This window comes from Haliotis asinina, chromosome 1 (genome assembly GCF_037392515.1).
Source record: "Haliotis asinina isolate JCU_RB_2024 chromosome 1, JCU_Hal_asi_v2, whole genome shotgun sequence".
In the NCBI taxonomy this organism is placed as follows: Eukaryota; Metazoa; Mollusca; class Gastropoda; order Lepetellida; family Haliotidae; genus Haliotis; species Haliotis asinina.
This window is the reverse complement of record NC_090280.1, coordinates 16,020,473-16,038,948: the sequence shown is the minus strand read 5'-3', so window position 1 is coordinate 16,038,948 and position 18,476 is coordinate 16,020,473.

The window sequence follows — 18,476 nt, the reverse complement described above, 5'->3', positions numbered from 1 at the left end:
CAACGAAGTGGATTTGGAATATATTGCTCCACTTCGATATTACAATATCCAGCTTTGATACACTTTGGATGTTTCGGTTGTGAAAAAGAAATCAAATAAGTATTTGTATTGAAAGTTTCTCCATTTTTCTTAAAAGTGAATCGTTTGACATGAGTGACTCCTTGATTTTGTAGTTCAGTGGCGATTTCTGTTTCACTCATGTGGGCAAGCCACCGGTCTCTGTCTCTCAAGATGCCTTTGCTGCTGTTTAAAGACTTATGTGGAGAAACAGATACTGCAGTATTTGCAAGCTGTTTTGTACCTATGAGGGTAGCTGATTGTTTCGCTGTTTTGCACTCTATGAGGAGAAACCCAGATCTTATTTTTGTTACAGCTTGTACATCACCAACAAGTCCATAAATTGCTTTTGATGTGGCAAATGGATTGAGTTTTAGAGGTTCACCGTCAGTAGAAGACACAACCAAAAATCTACTCCATGTATCCGGTAATCTGTTTGTAGCACTGTCCTCGTCAGAGGACAAACACTCATCTAGTGCTCGTTTGTGTTTTTTGGGTTGAGCCATGGTTAATAATAGAAAGTTCACCATCCCAGCTCCCCACCCTCCACCGAGTATCACATGGACAATGCTATATATACCAGTGGCTCTCCGACTGGCAGCACCAAGGATACTGGAATGGTATACTCCAGCAGAAGATTAATTCAAAATTAATCGATCCACCAGATTGGCCCATGAGCCACCGCCTTCTGGGCAAAAGACTCTAGGCAAAGTTCAGAACATCAGTATTCAAATCTAAAAGTTTTATGTGAATGAAAAAGCCAAGGCCAAAATTGAAACAGTACAAAATCAAATCTGTGCAATTACATAAATAATCCACGCACAGGGCTTGGCATGACCAGCCGATTGGTCGAACCGGGCCCATTCGACCACCCGTCTAGGCGAAGTCAGGGCCAAAGTGGTGTATTGAGCAACAGGAACACGGTTACAGGTCCCTATTGCCCTCAACCACCAGGATCCCCTCCTCCGCCGACACAGGGCCGCAACCCACGGCAAACGGGGTGGTGGACCAAATATCCCCCCGGGTCCACTACGGGGGTGTCGGCGAGTTCTTAGCGTTACCCAGCACCCACCACGAGGAGGTGGCTCGCCACGGGTGCCGAATTGATTAAGTAGTTCGGAAGTTGTCAGTGACAAGTCAAGAGCAGAATAGGTCCCTGTACCAGGGTGTAAATATGTGTTGGAACCATCATTATAAATACATAAATCATTGTCAGAACAAAAGTCCTCCAACAATTTCCCTTTAGTGTTTGTATTTACACTACCCCAGAGTGGGTTGTGGCCATTTAAATCTCCCATTATAATACAGGGCTTCGGGAGCTGATCATATAGAGCTTGGAGATCAGTTTTAGCAAACGTCGAAGACGGAGAAATATAAAGAGAGCATAGCGTAAACGCTACATGTAACGTAATTCTCACTGCAACAGCCTGCATATTAGTATTAAGTGAAACAGGGCTTTGAATAACGTTTTGTTTGACTAGAATGGATGATCCGCCAGTGGCCCGATCACCCGGAGGTGCAAAACAATGATATGTATTAAACTGACGAAAATTAAATGCATTTGTTTGTTTTAAATATGTCTCTTGGAGACATTTCGCTGAAGGTATAAAATCTTGGACTAATAGCTGTAATTCATGTAAATTAGTCCTTAATCCTCTGCAGTTCCACTGTACAATATTATTGGAATAAACTATTGTTTGGGGGTATTTATTGGGGATCTACCGCGCACTCTTTTGGAGGGCGACAAGCTATGTGCCCTAGAATGGACGTTTTCAGAAACGTCCATGTCTTCAAGAGACCCGTATTTATTGAACAGTTGAATTTTGTTCTGTGACCCTTTTGGAGCTCTGCCACTTTGTTGTTTTGAAGCATCAGGCTTTGGCTTTGATTTATTTTTCACAGTTTGTTGACTATCAGCTGTGGATTGAGACTTTGAGTTTGGCTGAGATGATGATTTGTGATCGGAAGAAGTCTTTGAGGTACTAGGAAGTGATCCCTCAGTCTGTGATGATATAGCAGGGTACAAAAGCTGTGGAGAATCGCAATTTACCCAAGTGAAGGTAGTTTGGCAGCCTGTGGTTGATGTAGTGCTAGATTTAGATCCCGATGATGTTTTTGCTACTGTAGCATAAGTTTGTGGAAGATCAGATGTCTTTACCAGTTTTTTGGCCTCGGAAAAAGAGATATTTTGAGTAAATTTGATTTTATTGACTTCCATTTGCTCTTTCCAAATAGGACATTGCTTCGAAAATGAAGAATGGTCGCCTGAGCAATTGGTGCATTTTTTATAATCACTGTCACAATCTTCTGTTGTGTGTGTCTTCTCACCACAGTGAGCACACACAACAGACAATGTGCAAGTATTCACGCCATGTCCATATTTCTGGCATTTAAAACATCTGAGCGGGTTGGGGATGTAGGTATCAACTTGTATGTTACAATAGCCTGCCTTCAATGATTTCGGAGCATTTGGACATGACAAAGTAAACAGATAGGTATTAGTTGGGAATGTTTCATTGTTTTTTCGGGTTGAAAAGCGCTTCACATACAGCACACCTTGATCTTTCATTTCTGATCCTATGTCAATTTCGGACATATCAGCAAACAATCGATCACGATCTCTGATGATACCTTTACTAGTATTCAAGGTCTTGTGAGCAGAGACCGTGACCGGAATGCCCACGAAATATTTCGTGTTCATCAGGTTCGTTGCTTGCTGCTTTTTCCCGCATTCGACTAGCAGGGCACCCGAACGCAAGCGTCTAATGTTTTTCACCTCTCCAGCAACACCTTGAATACCCTTGGATACAGCAAAGGGGTTCAACATTAACGGTGTCTTGTCAGGAGTCTCAATAACAATGAAACGCGGCCAATATTCAATCGATGCAGGCGGTCTGTGGTCAGTATCAACAGGGTCAATATCAAGTGGACGTTTTGTTTTTTTGGTTGGGGTTTCATACACCATAGTTAGTGTAATATGGTTCATCATCCGAGCTCCCCACCCACCACGGAGTATCACAAGGACAATGCTAAAGCAAGCGGGCCTCCAGCTTGCAGCACCAAGGATACCCGGATGATATACTCCAGTAGAAGAATTACAAAGAATAAATCTAGGCATAAGACTCTAGGCAAAATTCAGAACTTCAAATACATTCCAAAACCAGAAAAGTCTATGAATAATTCAGCCAAGACCGGAATTAAAAGTCCAAATAAAATTTGTGCAATGACATATATATATAATCCATGCACAGGGCTTGGCATGACCAGCCGATTGGTTGAATCGGGCCAATTCAACCACCCGTCTAGGTGAAGTAAGGGCCAAAGTGGTGTGTTAGGCAAATGGAAAGTAGTTAAAAGCCCATCTGCCCTCAACCACCAGGTTCCCGTCCTCCACCAACACGGGACGCAACCCACGGCCAACAGGTTGCCCAATTTAGTAGCCTTTTACGACAAGCAATGGGGTGCTGTGGACACATTCTATCCCGGGTCCACATGGGAGAAGAGCACTTAGCATTACCCAGCACCCACCACGAGGAGGTGGCTCTTCATGGGTGCCCATGTTGCTGAGGATTGCAATAACAGCATTAAAAAAGTGCAAATTGCTCTGGGACACATTCATCTTGGACACATTCAACAAATGGAGATAAACAAAATTAAATTCACGCCAAATATTAGTTTTGCTGATGCCAAGAAACTTGTTCTTTCCCCAACAGACCAGACCACTTCTTATGCCTCAGTTACGAGAATACCCTCTGCCGTCAATCACAAAGCAACTGTATCCAATTCATCAATATGGAGTGCCAAACTGATCTGACATGGGTGGATACAGAGAAGCCTGAAATATACACACCCAACCTGTCGACCCAGACCGTTAAATCACTTCCAAAAACACTTGCTCCATTTCAATCACGGTCATCTTCTCAAGAACAATCGTCCTCATTATCACAGCCCATGCCTTAACGTCAATCAGAAAATAATGGGAAAGGTATTACCTTTCAAAAATGTCAAAGTAGCAGAACCTCCAAAGGTTCAAATGACACCATTACACTTTGTAATAAGTTCGAATCCTTAGAGGACATGGATGTGTCAGAAAACATCCAAAGTAGGGCACATAGCTTGTCGACCTCAAAGAAATGAAGGGGTAGATCCCCAATAAATCCCCCAAAGAAATAGTTTCTTCATATATTATTCAGTGGAATTGCAGGGGCCTAACGACTAATCTTAATGAGTTTCACCTATTAGTCCAAGAGTTTACACCATCAGCATTCTGCTTGCAAGAAACGTATCTAAAAAAAGACAAATACTTTTAACATACGTCAGTATAATGTATATCATCACTTTTCCTCACCTGGTGATAGAGCCACTCGAGGATCTTCAATCCTTGTAAGACATGATGTTATTCACAGTCCTGTAAAACTCAAAGCTAATCTTTAAGCGGTTGCAGTGCGAATGACTTTGAACATTACGCTTACTTTATGTTCATTGTACATTCCACCTTCATCAACTCTTATGCAGGCTAATCTACAAACTCTCTACGATCAATTACCCAAACCATGTATACTCATGGGTGATTTAAATGGGAACAACCCAGTCTGGGGTGGTGTAACCACGAACACAAAAGGTCAGCTTCTGGAGGATTTCATTTCGAATAATAATTTATGTATATATAATGATGGTACAAATACATATTTACATCCTGGGACAGGAACATATACAGCTCTTGATTTGTCATTAACTGACTCCAACTTACTAAATGAATTTGAATGGTCAGTCCACAATGACCTCTGTGGAAGTGATCATTTTCCTACTATACTAAAATCTGTAACACCATCTGATGTTCCTCCATCATCAAGATGGCCTTCATATGAAACGTTGTGTGCTGTCAAGTTTAAACCTGAATATTTTGTTGATGCTCCTGGAGCTATCAAAAGGTTTTCTGATAAACTAAAATCAATAGCTGATCAATGTATACCAAAGTTCTCTGCAGTTCCACACATTCGAAAACCATTGTTCAACGATGAGTGCAAACAAGCTAGGAAGGCAAGGAAAAAAGCAGAACATTATTTCCGTCGCCATCCCATGGTGCATAATTTAAACAAATTTAAAATTTTAACTGCTAAATCACGGCGTACTTTTAAACAGAATAAATGCCAGTCTTGGCAAAATTATGTATCCACAATAAATTTTCGGACACCCATGTCCAAGGTATGGAACATGGTTCAGAAAATCAAAGATTAAGGTAGTAAATCTACTGTCCATCATCAGAAACATGGAAATCAATTTCTTACTGATAAATCAGATATTGCAAATAAACTGGGTGAAACTCTCGCTAAACATTCTTCCTCTTCTAATTATACACCTAAAGTATATACCTAATATCCAAAACAACAAGAAAAGAAAACTATTAATTTCAATTCTGACAATGGGGAAGATTATAATGAAGCGTTTTCTATTCATGAACTCCATACTGCTCTTGATCAAGCTCATGACAGTACTACAGGACCTGATAACATACATTATCAACTCCTGAAGCACTTACCACAATCCTGTTTAGAGATGCTCTTGTCACATTTTGATGATATTTGGACATCGGGTAAATTTCCTCCCTCATGGCGTGATGCTATAGTAGTACCAATACCTAAACCTGGCCGTGATCATACAGATCCATCCAATTATTGTCCCATTTCATTAACTAGCTGTGTTTGCAAGACCATGGAACGCACGATAAATAATCGACTAGGTTGGTACTTGAAAACAAACAACCTTATCACCGATTTACAATGTGGTTTCCGTAAAAACAGAAGTGCTCTCGTTCACTTAGAGCGTTTAGAATCATTTGTGAAAACACGCTGTATCTATTTTTGGTTATCTAGAGAATCCATAGGTCACAACCTGGAAAATATGGCATTTTGAGAGATTTACATGACTTAGTTTTGCGAGGTCGTTTGCCTGAATTCATAGCCAGATTCTTAAATAACAGACAATTTCAAGTCCGTCTGAGTTCTACCCTGTCCGATCATTACAATCAGGATCAGCGTGTCCCACAAGGCAATATTTTATCAGTCACACTTTTTAGTATAAAGATAAATAGTTTATCTAAAGTTTTAAACGTTTCAATTGATGGATCGTTATTTGTGGATGCTTTTAATATTTCTTGTCGGGTACAAAATATGCATACTATAGAAGGGAAACTGCAGCTGTGTTTAAACAAGATTAATAACTGGTGTCTTGAAAACGGCTTTAAATTCTCCAAATCGAAAACTAACTGTATACATTTTTGTCGCAAATACAAACCCCATAAAGACCCTGAACTATCTCTTGTTGGCACGCCAATTAAAGTTGTGAAGGAGACCAAGTTCTTGGGTCTAATCTTTGATTCACACTCGACGTTCTTGCTGCATATTAAATCACTTAAAACTAAATGCCTGAAAGCACTTGACTTGCTGAAAATGGTTTCAAATTCTAAATGGGGAGGGGATCAAGTTACACCTGTCCATCTATGTCGATCACTTGTGCGTTCTAAACTTGATTACGGCTCCATCGTCTATGGTGGAGCCTGCAAAAGCATCCTTAAACTTCTTGATTCTATCCAAAATCAAGGGCTAAGACTTTGTCTTGGGTCGTTTAGACCTTCACGTGTTGACAGTCTCTATGTTGAGGCTGATGAACCATCTCTTGAGCAGCGCCGTATTAGGTTAGCCTTAGAGTACATTACTAAATTATACTCTAATAAATCTAACCCTGCCTATACCTGTGTTTTCAATCCACTTTATGAGGATTTATGCAACAAAAAACTCTTCTCTTGTCCCGGCTTTAGGACATAAAATTAAACCATTTCGGCCGGCAATGAGCTGGTTAGGCCCCAAGTGCACCTAACATTAACTACATTTAGAAAATCATACACGAGTGAATTACAGCATAAACAAGAATATAATCAATTAAAATATAAATATAGCAATTATAAATCATTATTTACAGATGGATCCAGGCGCGGTGGCGCAGTGGCTTGTTCCACTGTCATTGGATCCAGAACAATATCTTCTAGATTACCAGGTAATAGTTCTATTTTTACAGCTGAAGCTAATGCCTTACTAACGGCTCTTAAATATATTGAAATATATATCCTATACATAAACAGTATGTAACCTGTTCAGACTCTCTTTCTTGCCTTCAGGCTATAAAAAATATTTCTTGTGAAGATCCACTTTTAATTGAAATTGTTGAATTGTATGATAATCTTGCTACTGGCCAATACTTTTGTTGGTGACCCAGCCACGTAGGCATTTCCTGTAACGCAATGGCCGATCTTGCTGCTAAGGCAGCACTCAACAAATCTGTGACACCACTTCTTATTCCCTACACTGGTTACAAAGCTAACATTGGATCTTATATCCGTGATCTGATGCAAAAGAAATGGGACACTCAGGTAGGCATCAATAAATTACATGAAATAAAACCCTATATTGGTTATTCCTACTTGGGTTGTCAGTCCAGATTTGAAGAGGTCATTATGAGACGATGCCGTACTGGTCACACCAGATATACGTATAACTACCTTTTGCTAGATGATGATCCTCCATTTTGTATCCCTTGTGATGGAAGAATCACGGTCAATCATGTATTGCTTGATTGCGTTGAATATTCCATCACAAGGGATACCTATTTTAAATCACAAAATATGAAGGATCTTTTTACTAATATCAGTTCTCATTTAATCTTTGCTGTGGCTGCAGTATTGCCGATGTGACGTTAAATATTAACTCACTCACTCTCATTTAATCTTTGCATTTTCAAAAGGATTAGATTTATTGAATGAATTGTAAATAGATAAATATAATATATATATATATATATATATATATATATATATATATATATATATATATATATATATATATATATATATATATATATATATATATATATATATATATATATATATATATATATATATATATATATATATATATATATATATAGATATATATATATATATATATATATATATATATATAGATATATATATAGATATATATAAATATTTTATTATTGGAAGTTCAAATTCGTAACTGTGGACAATTATTTTAAATCAAGAACTATAAAGGACCTTTTTAGTAATGTAAGTTCTCATTTAATTATTGCATTTTTAAAAGAATTGAATTTATTGACTGACATGTAAATACATAAGTATTTTATGATTGGAAGTTGAATTAGCAACTGAGATTGTTAGTGACTGTATCCTCAAAGGGGGTTGAAGTACCGTAAAACTATTGTCCTCCTGAGAGGTTACGTAAGCCCAAGATTCAAATTAAATTCAAATTTCCTTGTTGTTAATCGTAGAATAAGTGGAATGGTTAGATTTCCCTAATTGCTGACGGCCGAGGGGATGATGTAAATTCAGCCAGGGTCCATGCAGGTAGCAAAGGTACTGTAAGTCCCCATGGTCCCTAGTATGGTGATCTACCTTCAGTTGTTAGCAATCTTAGTCCATTTTTATCTTGTATCGTCCTCTCTAGATAAATTGTTTTAGGTATAGTTACTAGTTTTATATTCTACTCTAGTTTCTTTACTGTCCTTCGTTGACAGGTTTTATAATAGACATACATTTCAGTTCAGTGTTAAATGTTCTCGTCACGATATGGCTGAGATATTGCCGATGTGACGTTAAATATTAACTCACGCACTCACTCAGGTAGGAGGAGGGGAAATGCCAAAACAACGTTTTCCCTTTGGCGTTTTTCTTTTGGTTAATGGCATTTTGACTCCATGAGTCTTTGAGTCCATTGAATCTCTATCACAAGCCATGTGAGTAGGTCTGTAGGCTGTTTCCATTATAGAATATGAATAATGGATTGTTGTGGAAACTGCAGCATAATAGGGAATGTGCAAGGTGAACCTCATCAAAGAGATTTAGATGGGTATCAGTAACTGTATAAGCACACTTTGCTGACAACAGATAACATGCATGATTGATTATGAGCCTGTAAAAATCATTTCACACAAACAATGCTCGAAACAACGTGTGGTCGATATAATCCGGTTCATCAAACACATTTCCTAAGGTCTGACGACAGTGACACTGAACCAGAACCAGAAAGAACAGGTCACAAGGAATACACACAGGTGTATTTCCATAGCAGAAGGAAGAGCTAACTTTAAAAAAAACGTGGATAAATGGACGTTTTTTTAAGTTTTAAAAGTAAAATCATCCTAAGCAAACATGTAACAAAACACTTTGCCTGAAATTAGATATCACGTATTTATTCTGCACAATGAACCTGCTCCCGGTTTGCATGCCTTTTGGTGCCTGAAGTGTACACACCTGATACGGAAAACTGATGCTGGATTGAATTGATTCTCTGGATAAAGACAATCACATTCACAAGCGATCAGAACCTAGTGATACACATACTGTTTTGTGTGGTGATCTATATTCCCTAAATGGTAATGCTAATAAACCCTCAACATCCTAAAATGATCGTATAACGTAAAATAAAAATAAAAGCTTTACACTCGTTTCAAAGACAATAATTTGAACATTTTGGAAAATGGGTTTGAAATAACGATTGTATTCAATTCTTTTGTAATTAGAGATGCTATAACATGCAGAGCACTTTTGTCATGGAATCGGTCTCACCGGAAATGCGACTACAATGTCCATGATCAAAAACTGTGAGTAGTAACTTAATGAAATCGTGTCAATATCGGGTGTGTCCTCCATGGGCATTCACCACTTCGATACAGTATCTCCTCATGGACTGGTTGATGCGTCTGAACTCGGAGAATGCGCCGCCATATTTGTACCAACATGGCACCAAGCTCCTGTAACTTCTGTGGAGGGTTCCTTACTTGACAGAGCCGCCTGGTCTGGGGGTTTGAGGTTGGTAGATCTTGAGGGCCACTCCATGATATTGATGCCAGCCTTCATGAGGAAATTCGTTGTTAAATTGGCCGTCTGAGGTCTGGCGTTATCCTGTTGGAAAGTTAGACCTGGGCCATGAGCTGCCATGAATGGCAAAAGCTCTGGAACGAGCACCTTATCCCTGTATGCTGCCGCATTAAGGCTTCCCTGGATGACAATGAGTCGGGATCGAGCATGACCGTAGATAGCACCCCAAACCATAACGCTACCGCCCCCAAATCAATCCACTTCCTGTACGCAACACGGGGCATTGCCTTCTCCTCGGCTTCTCCAAACTCTAAGTCTTCCATCAGCAAAGGTTAATGTGTACCTTGATTCATCACTAAACACAACCCTATGTCAGTCTCGTTGGGGCTATCTCAGGTGCCGTCATACCCAGACAAGACGTTGGCATCGATGGAAATGGGTTAGAATTGGTGCACAATATGATCGCCGTGCATGAAGACGAGCAGAGCGCAGGCGATTTCGAATGGTTTTGTCAGTCACTCGGCCTCCAAACAATACATTCCCAGTGGATGTGACAGTGACAAACCGATTACGCAAATGACGTAAGACAATCTATCGGTCTTCTGCGTGTGACGTCACATGTGGTCGACCAGGACGGGGGCTGTCAGCTGTGGTGCCAGTTTGATGGAGACGTGTCTGGAGATTATGGATGGTCTGTCGACTGCATCCCATAACCCTCGCAACATCAATATGGCACGTTCGCGTTGAAGTTTTAACAGTCGTGGCATTGCACATTGACGAACACTCAACCACAAAACCGTGATTTTTCTGAGATGACACTCTACTCTGTTACCGTGAGATCAACTGCACGTGTATCAATCGGTCACGTGACTTGTGGCACGTGGAAAGGTGATTTTAGAGTGAAGTGTCCCTTGATACGTAGGCCCGACCAGTAGAATGAATGTGTAACCTCATGCCCTTGACAATGGATTTAACCATCATCACAATAAGAACTCTTTCACGAAAAGTTTCAAAACGTCATTTGTAAAATAATAAGTGTCAAGTTTTTATTTTTGCTGAGTTTATTATACAGATACTTTCGATTTAATGAAGATGATGACGTTAATGTTGATCATCGGAACTCCCACGATTCAGTTACAAATAAATTTGGCCAGAAACTTTTAGACTTATGTTACGCATTTCAACTGTTTATCGCTAATGGGAGGGTATATGGCAATGTACAAGGGGAATATATATATTTTGCGAATCAAGGTGCTAGTGTCAATGATTATTATATATCTTCTCCTGATTTCTTCCAGTATATCGGCTTGTTGAATATTGGGGTTCCGCATGAGTCTGATCATTTACCTCTTGAATTAACTTGTAAGTTCCCCGGTATTAATCGTAGCATGAACAATGATAACGGGTCCTCAAATATTAAACACCTGGCACGGAATGATAATTTTGCAAGCACTTTCTTATCGAGCGTAAAAGACAACATAATTTCGTTTTACTTAACACAAATTGATACAGATGTAAACGGGTCCATAAATGACTTTGTAGAGCTTTTGTTGACTTCAGCTAATTGTATGCTCAAAGATGTCACTCACAAACAAACAAATACTCTGAATACACTTACAGAAAAACACGAAGCAATGCTCGTAGACATCTTCGTAGATTCAGAAGTGACTCGCAGCAATTATGATAGAAGGAAATCCTGCGAAAGTAGAAATAAGTACAAAGGTTATAAGTGTAAGTCTGATAGGAGAATGCGTGTACAAGAAAGGTTGGAAAAATATATTAACAGCCCATCTGCATTTTGGAAATCTATCCGCCATTTACACGAACAGATAAGTCAAGAGTGAGTGAGTGAGTGAGTTAATATTTATCGTCACATCGGCAATCTTGCAGCCATATCGTGACGAGAACAAGTAATACTGACATTGTAGAATGAATGAATATAAGAAAATAAAACCCTGTTGACAACGAACAGTAAAAACACTAGTAAATATCACAGATATACATTTAAGACTAGTGATTAGATCTAAAACAGTTTAACTATAGTGAACAAGACAATATAAAAATGGGCTATGGATTGCTAACAACTGAAGGTAGATCACCATACAAGGGACCATGGGGACTTACATTACTTTTGCTACCTGCATGGACCCCAGCTGGATTTACACCATCCCCTCAGTCGCTAGCAATTTAGGCAAATATAGCCATAGATTTACAAGAACACATATACTACGATTAAAAGAGCGGAGTGTCTGAATTTACTTTGAACGTTTGTGGACTTACGTACCCTCTCAGGAGGACAATAATTTTACGGTACTTTAACCCCCCTCGAGGATACAGCCACGAACAATCTTAGTTACTAATTCAAAATTCCAATAATAAAATATTTATATATTTACAATTCATTTAACAAATCTAATTCTTTTAAAAAAGCAATAATTAAATGACCACTGTTATTGTTAAAAAGATCCTTCATAGTTCGGGATTTAAAATAGTTATCCCTTGTGATGGAATATTCAACACAGTCAAGCAAAACATGCTTGACCGTGATTATCTCATCACAAGGGATGCAGAACGGAGGATCCTCACCTTTCAATAAGTATTCATGAGTATATCTCGTATGGCCAATACGACATCGCCGCATGATGACCTCTTCAAATCTGGACTGACAACCCAAGTAGGTATAACCAACATGTGGTTTTATTGCATGTAATTTATTTATGCCCACCTGGGTGTCCCACTTCTTCTGCATCAGATCACGGATATACGATCTAATGGTAGCTTTATAATCAGTGTAAGGAATAAGAAGTGGTGTCACAGATTTGTTGAGTGCTGCCTTGGCAGCAAGATCAGCCATCGTGTTACCAGAAATGCCAACGTGGCTGGGTAACCAACAAAAGACGATGTCGTATTGGCCAGTAGCAAGTTCATTATGCAATTCAATAATTTCAATTAAAAGTGGATGTTTGCAAGAAGTGTTTTTAATTGCCTGAAGGCAAGAAAGAGAGTCGGAATAGATTATATACTGGTTATGTTTTGGATGTCCTTGAATATATTTGAGAGCCGTTAATATGGCGTTAGCTTCAGCTGTGAAAATAGAACTGTTGTCGGGCAATCTAGAAGATATTGTTCTGGATCCAATGACAGTGGCACAAGCCACTGAGCCACCGTCCTTGGACCCATCTGTAAATAAGGATTTATAACTGCTATATTTATGTTTTAATTGATGATATTCTTGTTTGTATTGTAATTCATTAGTGTCTGATTTTTTAAATGTAGTTAATGTTAGGTCAACTTGTGGCCTAACCAACTGCCAAGGAGGAGAAGAAAGAAGACAGGAAGGAGCTATATTTTCCAGCTCAATGCCAGCAGCAAAAATAAGTGGTTTTATTCTTAAACCAAGAGGCGGAACAAGAGAAGATTTCTTATTGTATAAATCCTCATACAGAGGATTGAAGACACAGTTATATGCAGGATTTGACTTATTCGAATGCAGTTTTGTTATATACTGTAAAGCTAATTTTATACGTCGCTGTTCAAGAGATGGTTCATCAGCCTCGACATACAGGCTGTCAACAGGTGAAGTTCGAAAGGAGCCAAGACAGAGTCTTAGACCTTGATGATGGACTGAATCTAATATTTTTAGGTTGCTTTTGCAGGCTCCACCATACACAATGGAGCCGTAATCAAGTTTCGAGCGAACCAGTGATCGATACAGGTGTAGGAGGGTAGATTGATCCCCTCCCCACTTGGAACTGGAAACAACTTTTAATAGATCTAGTGCCTTCAAGCATTTATTTTTTAGGTATTTAATGTGTGGAAGAAAAGTTAAATGGGAGTCAAAAAGTATACCCAAGAACTTTGCCTCCTTTACAACTTTGATGGGAGTGTCATTTAAAAATATTTCAGGGTCTTTATGTGGTTTGTATTTGCGGCAAAAATGTATACAATTAGTTTTGGATTTAGAAAATTTAAAGCCGTTTTCGAGACACCATTTATCTATTTTATTTAAACATAACTGCAGTTGTCGTTCAATAGTATGCATATTTTTTCCACGACAAGAAATATTAAAATCATCCACAAAGAGTGATCCATCAATTGAAGCACTTAAAACCTTTGACAGACTGTTAATTTTAATACTAAAGAGTGTGACAGACAAAATACTGCCTTGTGGGACGCCCTGGTCCTGAGTATAATGATCAGACAGGGTAGAACCCACGCGTACTTGAAATTGTCTGTCAGTTAAAAACTCGGATATAAATTGAGGCAAACGACCCCGTAAACCAAAATCATGTAAATCTTTTAAAATGCCATGCTTCCATGTCGTATCATAAGCTTTTTCTAAATCGAAAAAGATTGACACTGCATGCTGTTTGTTAATGATGGCGTTCTTAACGAATGATTCCCATCGAATTAAATGATCTATGGTACTGCGGTTTTTACGAAAACCACATTGTATATTTGTGATTAAATTATTTGACTCTAAGTACCAAGTTAGTCGGTTATTGACCATACGTTCCATGGTTTTGCAAACGCAGCTAGTCAAGGAAATAGGCCTATAATTAGAGGGATCTGTATGGTCACGGCCAGGTTTAGGTATGGGTACAATAATGGCATTACGCCAGGATGGAGGAAATTTACGAGATGTCCAAATATCATCAAAAATATTCAACAGTGTCTCTAAACAGGATTCAGGTAAGTGTTTCAGGAGTTGATAATGAATGTTATCAGCTCCTGTAGCAGTATCGTGAGATTGTTCAAGAGCAGTATGAAGCTCATGAATAGAAAATATTTCATTATAATCTTCCCCATTATCTGAATGAAAATTGATTTTGTTCTTTTCCTGCTGGTTTTGATATTTTTGAAATTTTGGAACATAATTAGACGAGGAAGAGTGTTGGGCAAGAGTTTCTCCCACTTTGTTTGCAATATCAGATTTATCTGTTAACAACTGATCCCCAGTTTTGAGATGATGTATGGTTGATTTGGTACCTTTACCTTTTATTCTCTGGATCATGTTCCATACCTTGGACATCGGCGTTCGCGAATTTATTTTCGAAACATATTTTTGCCAAGACTGGCGTTTGCTTTGCTTAAATGTGCGCCTTGCTTTAGCATTTAACACTTTATATTTATTTAAATTATGCACCATTGGGTGGCGGCGGAAATAATGTTCAGCTTTTTTCCGTGCTTTCCTAGCTTGTTTACATTCATTAGTAAACCATGGTTTACGTATGTGTGGATTTATAGAGGACTTAGGAATACATTCATCGGCTATTTTGTTGAGCTCATCAGAGAATAATTGGACTGAATCAGGAACATCAATAAAACGATCAGGAATTAATTTGTCCTTGCAAAGTAGTTTGAACAAAGGCCAGTTAGCTTTACTGAAGTTCCATCTTGACGATGGAGGGATATCGCCTGGAGCTATTGCCTGAAGAATGGTCGGAAAATGATCACTGCCACACAGATCATTGTGAACTGACCATTCGAATTCATTTAAGAGATCTGCATCAGTGAGTGACAAATCAAGAGAAGAATATGTACCTGTACCAGGATGTAAGTACGTTTTCGAATTATTGTTGAATAGACATAGTTCATTGTTTGAAAGAAAATCTTCTAATATCCTCCCATTTCTGTTTGTATCAGAACTACCCCAAAGTGGATTATGGCCGTTAAAGTCACCCATAATGATACATGGCTTAGGGAGCTGGTCATAAAGAGCCTGAATATCTGTTTGTTGTAGAGTAAAAGACGGTGATACATAAATTGAGCACAAAGTGAAAACAATATTCAAAGTCAGCCTGACAGCAACAGCTTGAAGTGGTGTATTCAGGGGGACAGGGCTATGTATAACACCCTGCCTCACCAAAATTGAAGAACCCCCTGTAGCTCTAGGTCCTGGAGGAGAAAAATAATTATAAGAATCATATTGCCTTATATCCATAAGGTCAGTGTCTCTAAAATAGGTTTCTTGCAAGCAAAATGCCGATGGTTTGAAGTCCTGTATCAGTAACTGTAAATCATTTAAATTGTTCCTTAGTCCTCTACAGTTCCACTGGATGATGTTAGTTGAGCGGCTCATGGAGGTTCAATTGGAGTTCGTGATTTTGAGTGGGGTCTAACTCCACTAACTGGGAGTGACGGATTGACCTCCATCTCTAAAGGTTCAAATTGGTTGTGAACCGTGATAGGGGAAGACTCTGAGGAAGGCACCTCCAAATGCTGGATGGTTCTGGTCCTTTTGGATTGTTTCTTTTCCTTTTTGCCATTTTTGGAAGATTTATTCTGACTCTGTGATCTCTCCTCTGCGATACATTGCGCTGCTGAACATAAATCTACCGACGGCAGTGGTGCTACATCCTCTGTCTGAGAAGTTGATGTAGATACGTCAATCAGAACCTGAGAAGTCTGAGTAGTGTCACTGATTATGACTTGTTGATTGACCCAAGATAAGGATGTTTGACATGATTTTGATGTCATAGAAGGTCTGGAAACAAGAGCTCGAGAAGAGACTGCATTTGAGTATAAAGTTGATGAAGTGGTAGAAAGGGGTACCAACTTTCTTGCAGAAGAATACGAGATATTGTTAGTGTGTTTGATATGTTGAATTTTTGTCTCGCGTTCATAAAAAGGACAGGATTTAGATGAGGCTAAGTGGTCTCCATCACAGTTAGCACACTTAATGCCATTCGCACACTCAGAAAGTTCGTGTGCACTACCACAACGGGAACATACCGAGCTGTTGCGGCAGAACTTTGCCCCATGACCAAATTTTTGACATTTGAAACATCGGAGAGGAGACGGTACATACACCTCCACCCCAATGTTGAAATATCCAGCTTTTACAGATTTTGGAAGGACGGAATGTGAAAACGTGAACAAATACGTATTGAGCTTGATTGTTGTGCCATCGTCTTTCTTTTTGGAAAATCGCTTTACAGCGATGACACCTTGATTGTGAAGCTCCGTAACAATGTCCTCCTCAGTCATGTCAGAAAGACAATGAGCCCTATCTCTGACAATGCCTCTACATGAATTCAAAGTTCTGTGTACAGAGGCAACAACGGGTGTATTCACAAACTGTTTTAATTTCAACAGATTGTCCGATTGTTGCTTACGCACACATTCCACCAACAGAGAGCCATTTCGAAGTCGCGTTATATCCTTAACTTCTCCACAGACACCATGAATGCCCTTGGAAATAGCAAAGGGGTTCAATTTAAGAGGGTTTTCATCAGCAGATGAGATGACAATAAATCTCGGCCACGAGTCAACTAAGTCAGATGAGCCTTCATCAGATGACGAAGATTCAACATACCGGCGTTTATTCTTCGATGAACCAGAAGGAATGGAGGTAGCCATTATGTAGGAAAAGTGTTCGACAACCCTGCTCCCCACCCACCATGGAGTGTCAACAAGGACGGTGTTACAGCGGAAACCAGTCTGTTACACCAGGGCTACAGGGATGTTGTACTCCAGCCAATAAAAACTTGAAAAGCTGTTGAATCAAACAGAACAAATGCCAGGCTGGTTCGCCCTCGACACATTTCTGAAGAAACACAGAATTCAGAGGTTAATATTGCCAGATTGGCCCATGAGCCACCGCCTTCTGGCATGGGACTCTAGGCAAATTAGTACACATAAAATTGTACATTGAAAGCCAAAAAAGCCAAGATCATATAATCAAAGTACTACGTGCAAAAGTATTCACCACGCACAGGGCTTGGCGTGACCAGCCGATTGATTGAATTGGGCCTATTCAACCTCCCGTCTAGGTGAAGTTAGGGCCAAAGTGGCGTGTTGAGCAACAGGAACACGGTTGCAGGCCCCTGTTACCCTCAACCACCAGGATCCCCTCCTCCACCGACACAGGGCCGCAACCCACGGCTAACGGATTGGTGGACCAAATATGCCCCCGGGTCCACAACGGGGGGTTGGCGAGCACTTAGCGTTACCCAGCACCCACCACGAGGAGGTGGCTCGCCACGGGTGCCAGATAAGTCAAGAAACAGCAGAACTAAAACTTAATGGTTAAATAATTTGAAAGATGTATAATCAAGCGGTGAGATATTTGACTCGCCATCCGAAGAGCTGATTAATATTTCAGATTCCAATAATGATTGTTATACAGAAGTAGACCAACTTGTACTGGACAGTCCTGTTGCTGAACAGGAAATATTACAAGCGATCAGTCATCTTAAAAATGGGAAAGCTGCAGCTGGACCTGATGATATCATAATAAAAATGATAATGTGTTATACATTTGAAAACTATGCCGTTCCCTACGAAATGTTTCAGTAAGCTGTTTGGAAAATGGAATTTTTCCCCGCCGTTGGTCACGCTCTATAACAATTCCACTTCATAAAAAAGGGGTACAGAAACGGTTCAGAGTTATCGGGATATATCATTAAAAAGTATATTAGGGAACATGTTTGCTTTGATACTGAATAATAGACTTTCAAACTTTCCGAATATGCGTGATAAAATTCCTCAATGCCAGGATTTAGAAAGGAATATTCTACGACAGACC